The sequence below is a fragment of the Pleurodeles waltl genome, chromosome 11, assembly GCF_031143425.1.
Source record: "Pleurodeles waltl isolate 20211129_DDA chromosome 11, aPleWal1.hap1.20221129, whole genome shotgun sequence".
NCBI lineage: Eukaryota > Metazoa > Chordata > Amphibia > Caudata > Salamandridae > Pleurodeles > Pleurodeles waltl.
The window spans coordinates 756,817,778-756,838,695 of record NC_090450.1 but is presented as its reverse complement, the minus strand read 5'-3'; the positions used below and the strand labels follow the sequence as shown (position 1 = coordinate 756,838,695).

The 20,918-nt window shown below is 42.1% G+C and overlaps 1 protein-coding gene across 2 annotated transcripts in view; it reads left to right on the top strand.

Annotated features, from left to right (window-relative positions):
• The window catches only part of RTN4R (reticulon 4 receptor), an 889,107-nt gene that overhangs the window by 116,962 nt on the left and 751,227 nt on the right, over nucleotides 1–20,918 (top strand). Inside the window, exon 2 of one of the 2 annotated variants that reach the window (XM_069214487.1) lies at nucleotides 2,710–2,798. The exons of the other annotated variant lie outside the window; for it this stretch is intronic. The gene's annotated coding sequence lies outside the window, so the exon portion shown is untranslated. The remainder of the gene's footprint in view (nucleotides 1–2,709; nucleotides 2,799–20,918) is intronic. 2 annotated transcript variants of the gene reach the window in all.

The following is a 20,918-nucleotide window of genomic DNA, read 5'->3' as shown; positions in this document are numbered from 1 at the left end:
AGCTCCAACTGTGAGATTAGGAAAACAGATTAAGGCGATTGAATGTGCATTTTTTGAGTATTCCTGAAAGAAAAGTTTTAGCATTGTCACCAGCAGAAGTTATAGAAAACTTCAAAAGAACCTATGTCTTCCCAGAGTTTAAAGAAGATCTTATGTTTATGAGAGCACTTTGTGTCCTAGTTACAGAGTATGATCAGAAATCAACTTCTTGCTTAATCTATGTACTACAATATATGGATTAGAATCAAATGTGGAGAGACACAAGAAAAGCCTTTTCATGTTTATTTCATTTAACATTATTTCATTAATTTTTTATTTTTATTTTTACAGCAAGACCTCATGTTCATTTCATGGAAAAATATATACACCACTTAAAACATCTACATTGGTTTACAATACGTGTGCAATAAATACAAATACATCATACTATGATACACAGTACTCTAAATAAAGAACACCTCACTCATCAGACACTCTGAATCATTCATACGCACTCACCAGTATAAAGGAGACTATTCTTCTTTATCCTTCCATTGATGTGTCATGAACTGGGTTTGCAACAACTGGTCAACTCACATTTTGGTGGCACTCAAATATTTTTTACCACCTTCTTCCAGACCTAATGGTCTTTGAGCTCTTTCTTGACCCAAATTGATAGGCACATAAAGTGGCAGCAGTTTTAGCCAGTAAGAGGTTTAGTGGTGAGATTACTAAATCATTGGCCAAAAACAAAGGAAGATCAGTGATTGGAGAGGTGTTATATGAGCATGTGTCAATTACATTCATCTTAATATACTGTTTGGTGGCTGATGAGCCATAGCCCCTGTATGATTGATTCTCCACCTTGCCTAATTTCGAAAAAGATTGTAATTTAGGGAGATTGTAACTGTGCCCAAATCCCAGAGTTGGAGCAGAGCAACAGCAAGGCTAAACAAAGGAAGCCTAGAGTGGCACAAGTCTTAAATAGGTTGAAGAATGAGCAGGGTCTTTTTGATTCCTGGTGCACATTGAACCCCAGCTTGAAACAATATGTTCTTCTCGGCGGTTTCAAGGTTAGATTTTTTTTTTTTTTTTTACTGATTGCTTGCTAAATGTAAATGCCTCATATGTTACTAACTGTTTTTCAGATCATACAGTTGTCATTCTGAAAGTCCAGATGCCCTCTGGAATTACCCCCCAGGCACAGATGGTCTTTTAAGAAAGCCTTACAAAAGAGGCATTTCTGAAAGGGTTGGGGAACACAGCTCAACTTTTCTTTTGGAAAACATAGGTTCTGCATTACTGAAAACAAACTGGGGAGCGAAAAATGAGGGGGGAGATTATATCTTATGAAAGCACCTAGAAAAAGATAGAAAATGAGAAATAATTAAAGTCTTACAAGGGTGCTCCAAAACATTGATGTCAGGTTGCAGTAGGTGCCAGACAAGCAGTGATACGCAGCAAGAAAGATAGCCAAGAATACTTTATAGATATTTTTGTTGGAGAAGGAAGTTATAATAAGGTCCAGACTTATTTCCAAGAGTTGCACAAGAAGAGGAAGTCAGTGGTAGATTGCTGGCATGCTCGAAAGGTGAAGAATAAAATCACCAAAATAGAAGATCCAATAACAGGGAAAATAGAATCTATTTTCAGTGTCTACTTTTGTAAGATTCTTCAGAATCCATTTTTAGAAAGAACTTGAAAACTGTTCTTTTTTACTCTACTCTCTAACTTCTTATCCGTTCTGACCTTCTGTTGCTAGCTCCGGGACACTCCTTCAGAAGCAGCCATTAGTATTGTATAGTATTTTAAGATTTTTGAAGAAATTGTTGATCTTTTAAATTTTTACATTTGGCCCAAGTTCCCTCATTGGTAACAGAGGCAGCAGGCAATCTGATCCACCCAATAGAAATAGAAGAATAAAACAGGTGGTCGAAATGGTAAGGGAGCTGCCAAGATGTAAATCTCCAGGAGAGTATGGTAACCCCTCTAAATGGTATTCATTAATGTTTAAATACCTAATGAATCCACATACAGAGCTGTTTAATCCTGTTTTGAAAGAGTAATGGGTAAGAAGAGTAATCCCTTCATTCAAGAAAGGAATCTTAATTTGCTTTCCTAAAATGAAAAGAACTGTAGGTGCACTCATACCACTCCATCACTTAACTTAATTCAGATTACAAGATTTTTATGAAGATCCTTGCTAGGAGAATATTGGTGGTAATAACCGATCTACTGGCAGCAGATCAGAATGGGTGTGTGCCTACACATTAATTATTTTCTAACACACATTTCCTAATAGGAGCTATAGATTACTATGCCACTAACCAGGTCCTAGCAGTAGTTTTATTTTTGGATGCTGAAAAAGCTTTCAATTTGATGAATGGATGTTTTTATTTTGAATCCTGGAAACCATGAAATTCCCCAGTCAACCCTTTGAGACAATTGCCAGAATATACCAGGGGTCTCAGGCCGGGTGGAATTAAATGGAAAAATGTCAACCCCTATAATCATCCTTCAGGGCACAAAGCAAGGCTGTGCATTGTCACCTTTATTATTTGCCTTTTGTATTTAACCCCTTGCATGTACTCTGGGGAGGACCGAAGGCATCTGAGCTCTCATACAAAGATTTTTCAAATGTAAGGTGTAAGCAGATAACCTGGCTTTATATATTTAACCAGACTGTGCAGTTACTAAGAAAGTGTTTGAACTTTCAGTAATTTTTTTCAGCTATCGCAAGTTGTATCATCAGCACTACAAATACAGAGATGCTGCTCTTCAATATGGATGTAAAGAACTAGAATGAAGCTCTTCAGAAGGTCTGTACGAAAAGTCTCATTGGGTACCTGGGCATTACGATTGCGAAGGATCTTGATAGTCCTCATAAATTTAAATATATCTCTTTCCTTAGGGAGATCAGAGATAAATTTGACAGGTGGCAGAAGCTAGCAATTTTGATTGTTGGCAGCACGCAATGATTAAGATGCATATTTTGCCCTTAATTAATTTTTTATTTATGATCATTACAGTTGATCTAACTAGTGCCTTTTTATAAAATTGAATGCAAAGACTTTAGAGTTTTAATGGTATAAGGCCAACCCAAGAATAAGCATACCAAAGCTAATTCTTTGTTGGGAAGAAGGTGGGATGGCATATTCGGATTGGAAAACGTATTATTGGGTGTCTTTTTTGGCAATGCACACTAGAATCCACAAAATATCCAATTTGTCAGTGGTAGATCACTTTTATAGGGAAAAGGTGTTGAAGGAGATTCCACTATACTCAAACTCTATTAAACATTATAAGGGAAACCCCAAGTTGGTTAGATACAAAACAATATAATTATTTAAGCAGAAGCAAAAACATGGACCACATTGGAATCCCACAGATTCATGCAGCACTTCCCCTTCAATTTTGATGTCTCTCAGAGTTACAGCAAACAGTAAAAACGTGGAAAGGAGTTAATTTGGGGAGAGTAGGAGACTGGTTTGTTGATAACATTGAAATAATTTCTTAGGAAGAACAACAGGCAAGCTCTCCCTCAGAACAGGTCTCCAACAACTTGGAGTATCTCTAAGTTCTTACAGTGTACTTAAGAAATTCCTCTCACTCCTGATAGAGGACTCAAGGGAGAGGATGAATGCAATATACAACTATAAAAATGAAAAAAAGAAAGCACGGGCATTGAGTAAGCAGATTTCACATTTGTCACAAGAAAGCTGACTAAATATTTCTTATTGCCAAAGAGAAGTGGAGGAAGGAGATTAGAGTAAATGTGACTGAGAGAGACCGGTCAAAAAATTATGTTTTTAATGCCCGCATTTGAGGGGATATCATTTTAAGTGTATGCAGATGTACTCATTGTGGCTAGGGTACTATACCCTCAAGAAATTGCATGAGTGGAATGTAAATATTCTCAGCAATTGCGATAGGTGTAACTCAGTGGGTACATGGGAACATATGATTTGGAGTTGTCTAGAACTGTTTGGAATTTGGGATGAAGTATTAGCATATTTTCGGTATGCTCTTGCACCAGATGCTAAAGCTATATTATTAGGACGAACTAGGCATATAAGCATAAAAACGAGGGACATGCAATATTGGTGGTATATAGCACTCTTCATAGCCTGGTCAGTGATAGCCAATCAATAGAAATCAAGGGATCTGCCTGCATTTCAAATTTGGTTAAATAAGTTGTTTCAGTTCCATAACAAAGACTATTTGTATGCTAAAAGGGCAGTGAGGGGCAAAACGTTTAAAAAAGTTTAACAATGTTTTATTCATCAAACTAAAAGCACTTTGAGTGTACTGTATAACACCACTTTTTATTTCCCAGCACTTTATGAACGTCAAATGCACTTTCATTGTCATATATTGTTTATTTTTAGTTGAGAAACCTGGTATGATCTCTAGTAGGCATGTCTACATCTCTTCTTATGGAAAGGTGATGAATTAATTCAATGGTTGGAAATTGTGACCATAGATCATTGCGATCATGTGAATGTCTTTGCTGAGTTCATCTAGCTGTGTCTTCCCAATAGTCTCCTTCTTGCCCACCACATTGAGGAGAAGACAGGCCGGCACTTGACAAAGCAACCACCACCATGCTATGTCTTCTATGTGCCACAAAGGCAATAAGCTCCCACTAAAGGCTACACACATTGGGCAGCAGTGTATATGTGCCTAAATTGGTATTTTTTCACTACACAATATGATCAGCACTCTAGACACATTATAGCCGGCTCATCTACCCCTGCGGGCCTATATGCGGGAAGCCCAAGACTAGTATCTTGTTGGTGTGGGCTCCACTCTATCATGGAATTCCCCGCCACAAGAGCTGCAACACATTCTTCTCTGATTTGAGAACCAGGTAGAGGCTAGTAGACATATTTGCATGTTAAGGCCCCTTTTAAGAGGTATAGATATTAAAGGAAATCATGAGTATGGTGCCTTGGTATTGGGCAACCATGATATTCGTAGCACCAGCTCAGGATTTTGAGGAAACGTTTGTGCCCTGGTACTTATTGTTTTACAAATTGAGCATTGTAATTGCATGCCTTAAATGAATTTAATTCTTCATAACTCCTTAAATTTCCCTGAAGTAATGTATTTCCACTTTGCATGGTTATTTTCACTTTGCCCACCCATGCAGCCAGATGTCTTGCTCAGTATGACCACAACATCAGGCTGAAAAGATCTGTGTATCCTCACTGTCACCAGAGGTGCAGGGAAGAAGCACATAGGGCTTGGCCTGGTCGTATCATATCCTTTCCCCTCTGCTGCTCCCACTCCTATAGTGACCCACTGCAGGAAAAAGAGATAAGACAAAGATGTACGATACTGCTAGTCTTGTCTTTTAAAGGGTAACTGGATATTCCTTACTGTGGTGCTATGTCCTTTGAACTCCCTAATCTGATATTGTTAACTCTGCCAGATTTGTGGTTTGTAAAGCTAGCACAGTTTATAAAACAAGTTACAAAGTTTTGAGTTTGTTGACTGAAAATATTTACATCCCTTCTGATGACGTGTTTCTGGTCAAGGCTGATCAAAATTCCATGCAATGGCACAACCTAAAATGGTGGGGCCAATCTGCAGAATGTGAAGCATGGGCCTCGAGTCATTAATATCTCACTGATATTCATTGGCCCCGGGTGTAATGAGGCCCCTCTGAAGTGTTTAGGTGCCCCTAGAGAAGAGGTCTTCAACCTGGGGGGTGGGCCCCTCTAGGGGAGCTTAAATTGATCCCGGGGGTGCGCCAGGCTCTGGACAAAAGAAGCATAATACAGATAACAGGGCTTTGTTTTAAGAAGAAGAATGTAATTACATTTGTAAAAAGGTAACGTTACATAACTGCAATGTTTAAATAGGTCTAGACATATTTAAACATTGCCATCTTTAAAAAATAACTGTGAAAAATTCTGAGGGAGGCCCGATGATTTTTGTTTTTCAGCTGGGGGCACAGCATTAAAAGGTTTGAAGACCACTGCCATTGAGGATTGTGGGACCCTTAAAGTGCTGGGATTGCAGGGGCCTTTGTTACGCCCCTTCTTCTATAGTAAATCAAATACTCACTAAATGAATGTATGTAGAGGTATTTGCACCGCACAGACTTAGGTGGGAAGGAACAGAGCACCTACCAATGCAGCTTTCCCTTCATGACTACAGCTCCTCACTATTATTCCCTACCTTAAAATCATTCCAGTTTAAACAATTTCCTTTAAATCAGATCCCAATAGAAATAGTCTGTATGTTAGGATAGCCTGTGAGTTAGGCTGTCTCGACATACCGGGTTTTTACTCTAAAACAAAGGGGAACAGAACAGCATATTATTGCACCTACAAATCATAGCTGTGGATATTGCTTGGAAGAGGAATCAAATATGTATTAAAATTACATATGACAACGCAGTGCACTGTGGGGTTGCCTGAGAAGCAGTCACTGAAAAGGAATGAAAATCACCAACAGAGCCCTGATATTCTAGAAAAAGTATTCAGCAATTAACCGCAAACGTACAAATGCACAGGGGGGTGATCAACATGATTTGTGGATCTAAGAAATAAGACAAAGGTTAAATCATGCTCTTTTTGTACATAGGGAATGCTGGCGTTTTTCGGCAATCAAATTTACCTCTGAGTTTGGGGAGCCTGTGCTCCCACTGCCTGCGAAACGGTGAAAAATGCAAATGTGAAATGCTTGCAGCAATGTCAGCCTTTCTCTGCAAAATGCCAGGGGCTAAAAATTGTAGTTGTGACTAGCATTTCAATAAAACTAGGGCATGCTTTCACCTGGACTCCCCACGTTTTTTACATTAGACAGGATCTGCTGTGGAAAATGCGTGGGAAACCTGAGCAGCCCTGGAGCATACATTTTTTTATTATTTTATTTAGTTGTCTTTTTAATTAATTATAGAAGAAGGACTTTGTTACGTGGTAAAATGTGCAATATAAGGTACAGGGTTAGATTTCTGTAACTACCTATAGGTTTAGAAAAGGAAACGCATTCTTTGATTTGTCATTCATGTTCCTGGTTTTCTGTTTTTGATCTGAGCGAGGTCATTACCACCTGCACATAATTACATTTTCTCCTTGGAAAAACAATTGCTTAGTGACCATTATTTGAACAAACATTGGCAAAACCAATAGGTTTTGCCTTTGCAAAATATGTTGGATATTTATATTTTTTAAAGCACTATAACACGCTAGCTTTAACTGCGTCATAGCACCTTTTTTCTTTTAAGACATGTTGCACAGCAACTTATGTCACTGTGCAATATGTGTAAAAACAATCAGGGGAGAGGAGTGGTTAACCAACAAGAGCTAGGGTAAACAGCAAGGGTGGGAGAGTGGATGTGGGGGGGTCTTAAGAGGTAGAGAGGGCCTGCAAACACATGGACTGTTAAAGAGTACTAGGTTAGAAATAAAAATGGAGTACCTTTGCTAGTGGCAGAGAGTGGTAGGACAATGGCTACAGCAACAGGAAAGTGTACTTCTTCCAAACTCCTTGGATGACCAGACAGCAGGAAGAATCAAAGGGAAAGTGGAAGTAGCAGGGGGCTCTGGCCAATGGGAAGCAAGAAAATGAGAATAACGTTTTAACCAACCAATGGTAAGTAACGGTAAGTATGGGAAGGGCACTCAGTCTGGTTGCTAAGCTTTTCTTTTTATTCACAATAGCTTTCACTGACAGCACATGAAAGGTGTAGGTGAAACCTAAAAATGGGCACCTTTCTACATGTGTTGTAGATCATTAAACATGATCCCATGTGATCTACCACTGGTGGCTAAAGAGGATGAAACACGGAGGCAGGTCACTGGACATGCAAGAACCCTTACTGCTGAATGTCATAAATCCACTATGAAATCTGTACCCAGTCAACTGAGGTTCTGGAAAAAATGATAATTGAACCATTCAGGCAGGGGTGTTTTGGGGGTCAGGACTGATGAATTTTAGACCTGATTCACTTACCTCTCTGATTGGACAAAAGGTGATACACAAGGTTTTACAGAACGATTCAATATAATTATAAAACCTATTTTCCATTTCACCACTTTTGTGACCTGGTTTTCCTACCTTGGAGCATTCTGACCATGAATGTGGTCATCAGGTAAGGTCTTCGGTGTCTTCTCTTCACAGGTACTTTGCAGTGTTTACACTTACAAACATGTTTAGGGTTCGTACTTGCATTATTTCCTTGTTGCCTTTTCACATAACAGCTATTAGTACTGTTTATAGTTATTTATTGATGTTTTACCAACCCTCATAGTTATGTTTTTCTTTCAAATGCATTTATTACATCCCTTCGACAAACGCCCTTCCTGTTGCTATTTTTGTTCACTTTTACATTTGTTTTACTGCTAGAAGGTGTGCACCCTCGAGTATTCTCTGCAACACCTAGGAAAAAATAAGATAACTGTGAAAGGATTCACTGGGAACATTGTGCAAACATCTCCATCATACAGCCTGTACATTTGTAAACACCTCAGAGGAAAGGGTTTTGTCACGAAGAATGGGGGATTGCTTAAAGATTACTGATAGCTGTCCAAGTATTACTTGGGCTAACGCTCATATAAATTAATAACAAGACAGGCGATATCCAAGTGAAATCAAGAGTAATTAGATGGAACAGCATAGATTCTGCCACACTGAATTGCTGCTTAACTACACAATTTTGTGTTCGCTTTGTTTGCAAATTTGAAATGTTCCTACATCATAGATTTCCACCAAAAGAATGTACCCTCTGATGATGCGATCATATTGTATGTTCTTACTGTTCTTAAAACATTTTGAATGTTGTAATATTCAAGTAAACATATACACTATGTTGACACAAGATTATCACTAAAAATCTAAATCTATCGAAATAGTTGTTGGCAATTATTAAATCGCTCTACTCAAGAAGATAGAAGAAAGCTTCTAAATGTACTTCCGCAGTATTCTAGATACGTTTTACACTATGCAACGTCAATGGCAGTCTAACTCATTATTAAGATTAATATTTCAAAACCCTGCTTGCTGCATTGTCAGACTTTAGAGAACAGTTAATGCATCATGGCGGGCCCCGTGCCACTGTGTACAAGTGCAGGTCGCTGGTCTCTGCATCTCTTCATCAAATTTATCTATCTGCAGCCCCAGTGTTAAGGCCTTAACTCACGAATTTGAATGGACAATGCAGTCATCAGTACTGCCCCCCTACCAGCAGTAACCGCTGCAAATCCTTTAACAATGAAAGGATAATAAACTTAGGGACATATTTATAAGCCCCTAGCGCCACCATGCGCTACATTAATGTCTTTTTTTTAATGCTAATGTGGCCCAACAAGGCAAAAATCATCGCGCCATATTTACAAAGTGGCGCAATGCACGCATTGTGCCACTTTAGTATCCTTTGCGCTACATTATGCCTGCACCAGGCATAATGTATGCAAACGGGCATTCCCCCATTACAACCCGGTGCAGCGCCACTTTCCATAAATCTGCCCCTAAGTTTATTATCCTTTTATTGTTATAGGGGTGGGGCATTGGGGATGACAGGGACGAGGGGAGTGTACTGTGCTCCCCCCTCAGTGCACATGTGTAATTGGCTGGCCGTCTCGGGCAGGCCAAACACACATGTGCAGTACTCTCTCTGCAGCATGGCACACTGGCGCTCCCAGGCAATCCTAACGCTGCTCTGATCAGTGTCAGGATTGGCCATAGGGCAGACTGGGAGTCTGTGCCTGCAGCCTGCTGAGGAGCGGCGCCGTAGAACGGCGTGCAGGTAAGTTTATTTTCTACTTATTTATTTTTTAATTTTATTGATATTTCTCGCTGCCACAACCCACTCCTCCCCTTCCTCCCCCTCTGCGTGCCGCCCACTATAACACCTGTGGCTAATTATGGAATAGCCACTTAGCCTTGGTATGTACTTCTAGCACAAGCACAAATGTGCAGACATCCCATCATGCTCCAGTTCTTGATCTCTGTTTAAAACACTTTTTTTTTTTAATAAAAGATAACAAATGGACACTGATCTAAAGAAACTCGAGATGCCCATGTTCAAATGAATTCCACCAACGACTTTCAAAACAATCTTCATAAATACATTTCTACATGAGTGTGGATGGCTTGCAGTTGTCTGTAGACACAAAATGTTGCTTACCCTTCAAAGACTGAGGCTTCAAGTAACTAGACAGTCCCTGATTAACTTATCAGCAACAGAAAATGGAGTTCTCTCTGTCCTGCTCTCCTAAGTGTGTCAGATCTATACATGATTGCACCAGTGAGGAACTTATGATGGATACGTCTGGTTCTCAAGAGATTGCAGATGAGGTCTCTATTAAAAACTAAAACCTACTGCTTATTCTTTGTATAATTTATGAAATAACAGAAGGTACACTTGGCACGTAGAATTTCAGTATATTTTAAATATATAGGACTGTTAGGGTTGGTGGAGGAAAGTTCAGGGTTAGTGGAATGGTTCCCAAATGAGGCACTGGATGGAAGGAGGAACTCCTAAAGCTTAAGGGAAGAGGAAAGGAATGTGTCATATAATCTCTGAACCTCCAAAATGGAAGACTCTGGCTCAATCCTAGAATATAGGTATAAAGGCTCATTTCCATTATCAAAGTCTCATCATTAAAAGGAATTACTGAGGATGAAAACATGCAATAATCAATATGTCAGAAAGCAGGATGTACACAGGTAAGTAGAGATGTATTTCTTTATTTATGGGGGGCTTAATAGGAGCAGCCCTGGCATCCGCCAAGAACCACAACTTTCCCAATATGGCAGCTCATTGATGCAGCACAAAAGGAAGCTCAGAACACCTGTGCCAAAACCGGCACACTTCCCCAATATGGCTACTTAATTGATGAGGCTGACTAATGACGTGCAGTCCGCTTAACTGGTGCTGCACAAAAGAAAGTTCAGTACACTAGTGCCACAACTGCCACACTTCCCCACTATGACTACTCATTGATGCGGCATACAGTCCACACCAACTGGTGCTGCAACCGCTGCACTTCCCATAATTAGCAGCTTTTGACTGGCATACTGTCCACATCAGAGTCTTCTCAATAATTAACCACACATACCTCTGGGCACCTGTGAGTCTCTAGTGCGATCACACAGTAACCGCGTATTATCTCTGCTTTACTGTTGAGGCGATATGGCTTTGATGTAAGCAAGTATAAACACACCGCAATCGCTAGCTTGAGATCTGCACCAACTGCAGTTCCTCAGTTGCAACAGACAACAGACAACACCAACAGCAGTTTCAGCACACTATCCATCTATTTCTAGGCATTTACCACCAGGATCGCTACATCCTATCATATTAGTCATTGTCGGAAAGCAGGATCCACACAGGCAAGTCGAGATATCTTTATTTATGTGGCATACAACAGGAGCAGCCATGGCACCCACCAAGAACCACTGCTTAACCCAAACTGCCTTTCCTCCCTGTGACCCACATTCCACCCCATCATTCCACATTCCACCTTAACATTCTACATATTCCCTTTCCCATCTACCACACAATACTAAACTCTGAGTACTACTGATTCAGTAATTAAAGAAATGAGGTTCAATGGAGTACGATATCATACACAGGACAGTCCTCCACTTGATTGGAAATGATGAAAGGTATGAAACAGTAAACTTCCAGTATGTTTAAGATACTGCAATATAGGTGATCAAAGAAGTAAATTCATATTATCTACCGTCCCTCCCTCACCTTCCTTAACAACCATGAGGCTCCTTTGCCTCACCCAGACCCCTCTCCTCTTTCTTTAAAGGCACCCCCCTTTCCCCGCCCACTCCTGTTTTTCTTTGTCCACTCACCTTGTATGACTTACCTCTTCTCTCCTCCTTGGCGTGGCTGAGGGGGGCGTCGTCTTCTTCAGCGATGCTGGTGGCGGTGCCTCTGGTGCCATTTTCCCTCGCTAGGCAACGACATTGTGGAGGCGTGCATGGCTGCCTCATTGTGGTTTCCTGTAGCATAGTTTGACGTGGTTGGACGGCTCTGCTGGGGCTGTGCTCCCGGGTTGAAAGAATTGCGGAGCACGTTGATCGCCCGGCAGCATGATTTCTACATTTCTGGGTGATAAGGTGGGTGTTTAGGCCCACGTTTTTAAAAATATTTTTCATTTGTTTTACTGATTGGGGGGCCTATTAGGAATTACATTGTGTTGGGTGATCGGTGTGGGCATTTTAGGTCTTTTTAAGCCCGGAAAGGCGGAGTTGGTCATTTATGTTGTCATCATGTCGTGGAAGAAGGGTGCAAAAAGCAGGATAGTGATTTCTTCCTCTGCCGAGGATGGCGGGGTTCTTGTGCCATTGCAGTCTGCTAGAGTGGACAGGACTTATATTACTGGTGTTGCTCCTCTTTTGTCTTGTGAGGAAGTTCAGGACATGATTGAGGTGGCAGTTTCCAGGGCTCGCCAGGCTGGGGCTGTCCGTGAAGGTCGTCCTTCTGCAGATACTACCTCCATGGAGGCTGCTGGTTCCTCTTCTACAGAGGAGGATGGTCCTTCTATGTCTTCTAGGGGCAAATGTGTCTCGTGAGGAAATGTGGAGTATTCTGGCTCACGTACAGGACAATGTGGGTTTTCCTGCTTTTCAACCTGCAGGGGATGACCCTACCCTAATTCCTCAATATGTGACTCCTTTTCGGTTTGCTATGTTTTCCCTGGAGCCTGTAAAGGACATGGTTTTCCGGGAATTTCTCCAAAAATTGTATTTGCTGGAAGGAGAGGATTCTCTGCCTCCTTCTGTGAGTTTAGATTTTATGCTGGATACTTTAATTGGTAAAACTGCTGTTAATCCAGAAGACTGTTCTCTTTCTGATGCCACCGATCGGAAGGTGGACTCTGGCATGAAAAGGGCTTTTTCTGCTGGAAATTTGACTCTTCGGGCTGGTATTCTTTCGGCTTATTCGGCGCAGTCTTTGGTTCAGGACTTTCACAAACTTGTGGTGGCTGTGCAGGATGAGTCAGAATGTTCTGAATTACTTTCCGTTATGAAACAGGCCCGTTTATTGGCTGATTTTTCTTTGGATATTATCTGCTCTTCGGCTATGGCTTCTGGGGCAGTAATTGGGGCACACAGGTCTCTTTGGTTGCAGCAATGGAAGGCTGATCCTGGGGAGAAATCGGCTCTCCAAAGACTTCCTTTTGAGGGTCAGTCTCTGTTTGGGGATTAATTGCCTACAATGATTTTTAAAGCCTTTAAGGACCGCCAGCATGCATTGCCTTATAAGGGAAGCACTGCTTCTGGCAAAGGGTGGAAGTCGCACTCCAAGTCCTCTCCAACATTTGTTCCTCAGTCCTCTTCTTTCAGGAAGCATAAGTTTCAGCCTAGGTTTTCTACTAAGAGGTTAGTTCCATCGGCGCAGGGGGCTCACAAGAAGGGTTCCTGACAATCAAGGTTTTGGAGAGTGGCCAGTGGTAGAAGACTGAGATATTTTCTGTCCAAATGGAGAAAGGATGTCACCGATCAGTGGGTCCTGAGCATTGTAGAGAATGGATACTTCATAGAGTTCGATCTTGTTCCTCCAGACATTGGGGTTTGTCCAACTCCTTTACCTGTGGAAGTAGGCAGAGAGGAGCCTTTGCTGGAGGGAGTCAAATCTTTGCTCTCAAAAGGGGCCATTTGTAGGATACCGGTGGAGGAATGGGGAAAGGGGACTTGTTCTGTTCCTTGTTCCAAAACTGACAGGGGATTTCGTCCTGTCTTGAATCTCAAATGGGTGAATTCTTGGATCAACACTGTGCACTTCCGGATGTTATCCATTCAGGATATTCTTCCTCTCATGTTGGCGGGGGATTTTTTGGGGTCTCTAGATCTTCAGGATGCTTACCTCCACGTGCCTGTTGCAGCGTCTTCTTAAAGGTTTCTGTGCTTTGCAATAGGACCGGACCATTTTCAGTTTTGTGTTCTTCCCTTTGGCCTAAAGTCAGCTCCCAGGGTATTCATGAAAGTACTGGCTCCTCTTGCGGCGCTTCTGCATGCAGAAGGGGTGTTTGTACATCCTTACCTGGACGATCTGTTGATTCAGGCTCCAGACACAGATCTCATTAGGTTTCATGTGAAAGGGTCTTGGATGTCCTACACAGTCACGGTTTCTTAATCAATTGGGGGAAATCAGATTTGGTGCCTTCCCAGGACCTGGTGTTTATCGGGGTTCAATTTCTGACTCTGCGTGGGTTGGTGAGAGTGTCAGTCAGGAGATAGAAGGGTCTTCAGGCTCAGGTGAACACTGTGCTGTCTCAAGTGGCTCCCAGGGTGCTTCAGTGGTTATGGCTACAGGGTCACTTGACTTCAGAGTTTCCTCCTTTTCAGTTGATCCAATCTTTTCTTGTCTGGGTATGCAGGTGGGGGCTCGGGTGATTTTGATTGCTCCCCCGTGGCCTCGTGCAAATTGGTTTCCTCTGCTTCAGCGGTTGGCCTTCAGGACGGAGTGGGTTCTTCCTCTCCATCCCTCTCCTCTGGTGTTTCCTGGTGTCTCCCCGGGATCCTTGCATAGACTGCACTTGACGGCTTGGAGGTTGAATGGCGGGGTTTGACTGGACTGGGGTTCCTGGTCCTTTGGCTGTGACTTTGCAGGCTGCTAGGCGGAAATCCACATTGCCTTCCTATGGACGTCAGTGGAAGGTTTTTTCCTTGTGGTGTTTGTGGCAGCAAATTGACCCTACGTTGATTCTCTGCTTGTGATCATGCAGTTTTAGCAGGATGGGGAACATATGGGTTTGTAGGTGGCTACGTTATGTGTTCAGTGGATGGCGATCCAAGCTTTTAGGGATCCCTGGCGTAATTTGGAAGATGACGGTCATTTGATGCCCAAATTTTTTCAGGGTCTGGTGAATTTATTTCTGAGACCTGTGTGTTCTTTCCCTGCCTGGAATCTATAGTTGGTGTTAGATGTGTTCCTGGACCCCCCTTTCGAACCTTTGGGAGACATTGATTTAAAACATTTGACGTTGAAAACTTGTTTTTTGGTGGCTATTACTTCAGCCAGGCGTTTGGGTGAGTTAGGTGCATTATCCTGCTCTTTTCCTTTTTGCAAAATGTTTCCTGATCGGGTTGTGCTGGTTCCTGTTCCCTCTTTTGTGCTTAAGGTTAATTCGGCTTTTCATGGTAGACAAGAGGCGATTCTTTATGCTTTTTGTCCTGACCCTTTCTCGGAGGAAGAGATCAGATTACATGCTTTGGATGTGCGGCGGGCCTTGTTGTGTTATTTGAAGGTGGTTGCTGCATTCGGTAAAGGGGATTCTTTGTTTGTAAATTTTGGTCCTGCTATGAAAGGGGAGAATCCTTCTACTGCTTCCCTGAGTTAATGGATCCGGTCAATGGTACTGTTGGCCTATGATTTGAAAGCTGTGGGCCTCCTGCTGGGATTCAGGGACGTTCCACAAGGGGTATGGCTGCTACTGTGACTGAGTTGCAGGGCGCTTTGGTGGTGGAGATTTTGTAGAGCTGCTACTTCGGCGTCTCCGTCCACTTTTGTGAGACACTACCTTATTGCTGAATTGGGGTGTTTGGAGGCAGTTTTGGGACATAGGGTTTTGTCCTCTATGAAGTAATAGGAGTTTTTCTGTGTATGAACTGGTTGTGACTAAATACGTTTTTTTGTGCATTGCAGCTCAGTTGTCTGTCTCCTGTTTTTCTTGCTATGTCTCCTTGGTTGTTAAGGAAGGTGAGGGAGGGACAGGAAGTAATGCGTCAGTTACTTACCATGAATGGCATTAGTCCTACTCCCTCGCCTTCCTTACAGTTCCCTCCCTCCCGGTACAGGACAACTGAGTTGCCTTTTGGCTTGTTTCTGTACAGGAGTGGGTGGGGGCAGGGTGTTCTTTTAAAAAGAGAGGAGAGGGGTCTATGTGAAGCAAAGGAGCCTCATTGGTTGTTAAGGAAGGCGAGGGAGTAAGACTAGGAGTAATGCCATTAACGGTAAGTAATGGATGCATTTGTTACACTCTTCCTACAGGTTCCGATGATCTTCAGATCTCATTCTGTACCACTCCCTTGAGGGGGTTCTGCTTTGAGTTTCCCCTTTGCTCCTCTGACCTAGCCATTCAGAGTACTGAACGTATACATAAGTACCAAATAAAATGTATGAGAAGGATAACTTTCATCCTGAACAAATAAGTCCTCACCGGTTCGAAGCATATAAAAAAACTTGTGAGCTAAGAACAGTGAACAAACAAGATGTGCTTTATTGTGACTGTCTGAATCTTAGCGGCTGTCTTCTTTTCTTAACATTAGCTGAAATGGAAACACAGGAAACCTTTTAGGAGATGGAAACACAAAAGGAGCATTTATGTTTGCATATATGCTTTTGAGCAGAGCTGGATCCACATTGTACTCTGTGCTCTTACGTGTCAAAAAAACATGAGCACGTAGTGAACAGTATCCTTGAAGGCCAGAGATTCAAAAAGAGACCAATAGAGGAACCCATAACATGATCAGAAACTATTAGTAAAAACAATTGTAGGACTCCTCACTTCAGGACATTACTCGAGGGAGCGAGTGCTGCATCCAATGACCAATACTGGATAATAGATACTCTGGCTGCACTTTTTATTTTTTTAAAGAAACTCAAGGATTATATTCCTGCCTGTCTATATCTTCTTGATGGACATAAGTAGACTACAGATGTATCCAAAAAGATGTTCTTAATAAAATAGCATTCAAAATGGTATATTTTAAAAGATGTGACGTTCAGAATAATGCCTAGTTTTGCAAATTTACTAGTAAATGGTATGAAGGTGGTTTTATTCGGAGTTCCTAATGACAGTTACAAAAGTTCAAGAAACTTCTTTATTAATTATGATGCTTTTTGACATATTTAAAAATGATGTAAAGATCATGTGCGATGTTTCCTTGTTTGATGATCAATACAGCTCAGAAAGGTTTGTCAAATCAGTGTTTCTCTAACCTGAATCCAGATTTCTGACAGTGTCGAAAGTGAGGAGGGTTTCATTCCAATCTTAGCAGTATCAAGTTGGCTTTCTTTATAAACTTGATTCGATCCTCAATATATAGCTTACATAACTGGGCGGTGCATTTAAACTGGTGGAGGGTAAATGTTCTCCAGTCATTAGGAACCATCCTTTACAAAATGCCCGGTAGCGAATGGCAATATTTCCTGCTGGCATGTGCGTTATTCAACATCACACCAGTGTATAGTTGAGCAGGATGAGATTTGCATGAGGTAGTGCCTTTGATGGAGTAAGCTGTCTGCCAAACTTCAAACCAAAATCTAAGACTGATGGTGAGTAGTGTGGAGGAGCATGCCATTGCAAGAAGTTTCATCCTAGGTATGGAGAATAATAATGTTCTCCCCTGGGCAGAGCAATTTTGTCATTTAAGTCTGCTTGGCCACTAGGCAGCACAATACTGTTGGTCTAGATTTGGGGCTTTATTGTTCCTGATTTAGTGAGGAGGGCATCATGTGTTAATGCTTCTGCGCACAAGTGATACTGCCCAAAGGTAAAATTTACTACCCATTTACAGACTGTGTAACTAATTTAGTGGTCAAGAGCAAAACTCTTCTGCTGGTCTGCACATCACATGTCTAAGAGCAAAGAACATACAGATAAATCATGGGTAACTGCTGTATGTCCCAGTTTCTTTTACTTCATTAATCTGCTCCTTCTTTATTCAGTCAGGGGCATTCCTGGCCACCAAAGTTCATTTTCTATTTAGGGAACGTCTGGTCATGTGTTGAGAAACAAGAGTGACAAGTCAGCTGCTGTTGTCTGTTTGTGTTTTGGCAAACAAAAGTGATCATGTCTGTAATTATGCAGAGAACATGTTTACAAAGTTTTAGAGATGGGGGTCTCTAGTTGGCAGTCAGTTTACACCCTGTCCATGTAGGGACCCTCACTCTAATCATAGTAAGGGGGTCAATCTCCTAAGATACCCCTGCTCAACCCCTTGGTAGCTTGTCAGAAGCAGTCAGGCTTACCTCAGAGGCAATGCGTTAAGTATTTGTACCAACACACAGTAACACAGTGAAGACACTACAAGTGGACACCAGACCAGTTTAGAAAAATAACGTAATATTTCTCTAAGTAAAACAAGACAAAATCAACAACAATCCAACATACAGAAGCAAAGATATGAATTTGTAAAGGTTAAATCTCAATAAAGCTCTTAGGAACACAATAGCTCCAACTGCTGCTATCATGACATTGGGACAGAGTCATTCCTAACAGTCTGATGCCACTCACAAGGGAGTGCAGCACCTGTCATGGAGTCTCATGGACCCCAGGTACAGTATCTGAGAAACGAGGCAGAGTCAAAGATGTGGCACGGATTCGGGGAGGTGAGGCATCGCTGGAGCTGGTGCAGCGTTGGTTTTGTGCTGCTACACAGTAGGTGAGGTGTCAGTTTCTTACAGCTATGCAGGGGAAGTGAAGTGTCAGTTCCTTACAGAAGTGAGGCGGCATCGGTGATGAGACATCAGTTCCTTATGATCTGGCGGGGTTGAGTAGTCCAGCGGGTCAAGACGCAATGAAGCAACTTCACGGTATCACAGTCACACCATGGGGCCACAGGCGCCTCGGCAGAGTTGGGTGTCACGGACGTCAGTGACATGGCATTTGGGACTCAGTGTTGTGGGACTTCAGAGGCGTGCAGTGGCGTTGGGCCTGCGGTGTCAGTCACGGTGGTCACACTTCAGCAGGGACCACAGCTTTGGATGCAGGCAGCAGTGCGGAGTCAGATAGGGGGTCCCATTCTGGAGTTGTCCGGAGTCGATGTGCTTTGTTTTATGCCATATTTCACTCCCAGGGACCCAGGAACTTGAGTAGGTTCCTCTTGGCAAGTCAGGATCCTCAGCAAGAGAACTCAAGGGCTGGCAGGTGATGTCTTTGATGTCCTTGGGACTTCTTAACAGGAGGCAATCTCAATCAAAACCCTTGTAGAAATCTCACAAGCAGGATACACAGCAAAGTCCAGTCCTTGTCCTCTCCAAAGAAGAAGCAGCAACTGCAGACCAACCCAGCAAAGCACACACAGCAAAAGGGCAGTACTCATCCTCAAAGTTCTTCTCCTTAGCAGAGTCTCCTCTTGCTCTAGAAGTGTTCTAAAAGTCTGGGGGTTTGGGTCCAATACTTACGCTCATTTCTGCCTTTGAAGTAGGCAACCTTCAAAGGAAGGTCTTTGTAGTGCAAAAGACCCAGCCTTTCCTGCCCTGGTCCCAGACACACTCTAGGAGGTTGGAGACTGCATTGTCTAGGGACAGGCACTGCCCTATTCAGCTGCAAGTGTCAGCTTATCTCACCACTCTAGCCTAGGGAGACCCATCAGGATATGCAGGGCACACCTCAGCTCCCTTTGTGTGACTGTCTAGAGTGACTTCACAAACAGCCCAACTGTCATCCTGACCCAGATGTGTATTCCATAGCCAGGCAGAGGCACAGAAGTGACATTTTCAAACACACAAGTTAAAGACCATCTTCACTAAAAGATGTATTTTTAAAGTGTAAGTTCAGAGACCCCAAACTCCATATCTCTATCTGCTCCCAATGGGAAATTATGCTTAATAGATACTTCAAGGCAATCCCCATGTTAACCTATGGAAGGAATAGGCCTTGCAATATTGACAACTGAATTGGGCAGTATTTCACTATCACAACATGTAAAGCACACCAGTACATGTCCTGCCTGTTAAATACATTGCACCCTGCTCCTGGGCTTCATGGCGCCTACCTTAAGGGTGCCTTCCATGTACTAAAAGGCAAGGTTTGGGCCTGGCAAGTAGGTGCACTTGCCAGATCAACATGGCAGTTTAAAACAACACACATGGACACTGCAATGGCAGGTCTGAGACATATTTACAGGGCTACTCTTGTGGATGGCACAATCAGTGCTGCCGGCTCACTAGTGGCATTTGATATATCAGCCCTAGGCACACATGGTGCACTATACAGGGGACTTACTGGTAAGTCAAATATGTCAATCTTGGACAACCAATCATAATCACAATTTACACAGGGAGCACTTACACTTTAACACTGATCAGCAGTTATAAAGTGCCCAGAGTACCAAAACCGGCAAAAATAAAATCCAGCACACATTCAAAAATACAGGAGGCAGAGGCAAAAAGACAGGGGGAACCACGCCAAGGATACCTGGTCTCACACAAAGTTAGAAGAATAGTTTATTTGATGAAGACGTCTGCTGTAGGACACAGCTCTGATAGACTTTTCATTATTTATAAAAAGGCCAGTTAATCAATTCACCTGCATAGTTGCCAGACAATAGGTCTGTTTTTTTATGTCTTTATATTGTCATGCCCATATTGACGTTGTGATATTCAAAAGGCTACAGTCCCTTAGCAAAGTGAATGCATTTTCCATAAGCAGTATAAGCCAGGACCTCGGTTCTATTTCCCTACTAATGTAATCACCTATATAAATTTGCAATCAGTCAGAAATTGATTAACAAAATCTGGCATTAGCTGTTTCCAATGTCTTCGTTATCTGCTCTCTATCTGTTTTCTTGTTGCACTTCCTTAGTTTGATGTTGTCCTTATTTGAAGGCTCTACCTTTCTGCCTTCGGTCTCTCAATAGGAGTACAAGAATATAAGTTCTTCGGCGGCAAATGCATGGTAATAAAGAATAGACTGTTAGTGACGCACTTACGGAGGATTAGCTGAATGTTGTACCTCTCTGGTAGGTAATAAAATCCAGTTTGGCCAAACAGGCAGACCACAGACTGTACGAACAACACATAGCTATGAATAATTTAAAATCACAGGCTAATGGAGTAATTTGCGAGAAATCCTAGGACTACTGCCAGGCCTGAACTGGGAAGGAAAATAGGCCCAGCGCTAAAATAAAGAAGGCCCCGATGGTGAATTAGGAAGCTAAAATGTGTCCTATGTTTGCAAATTAGAGTAGTTTAATACTTGTAAGAACATGCTCCAGAATGTTTTGCAAGTTGTGGAAGA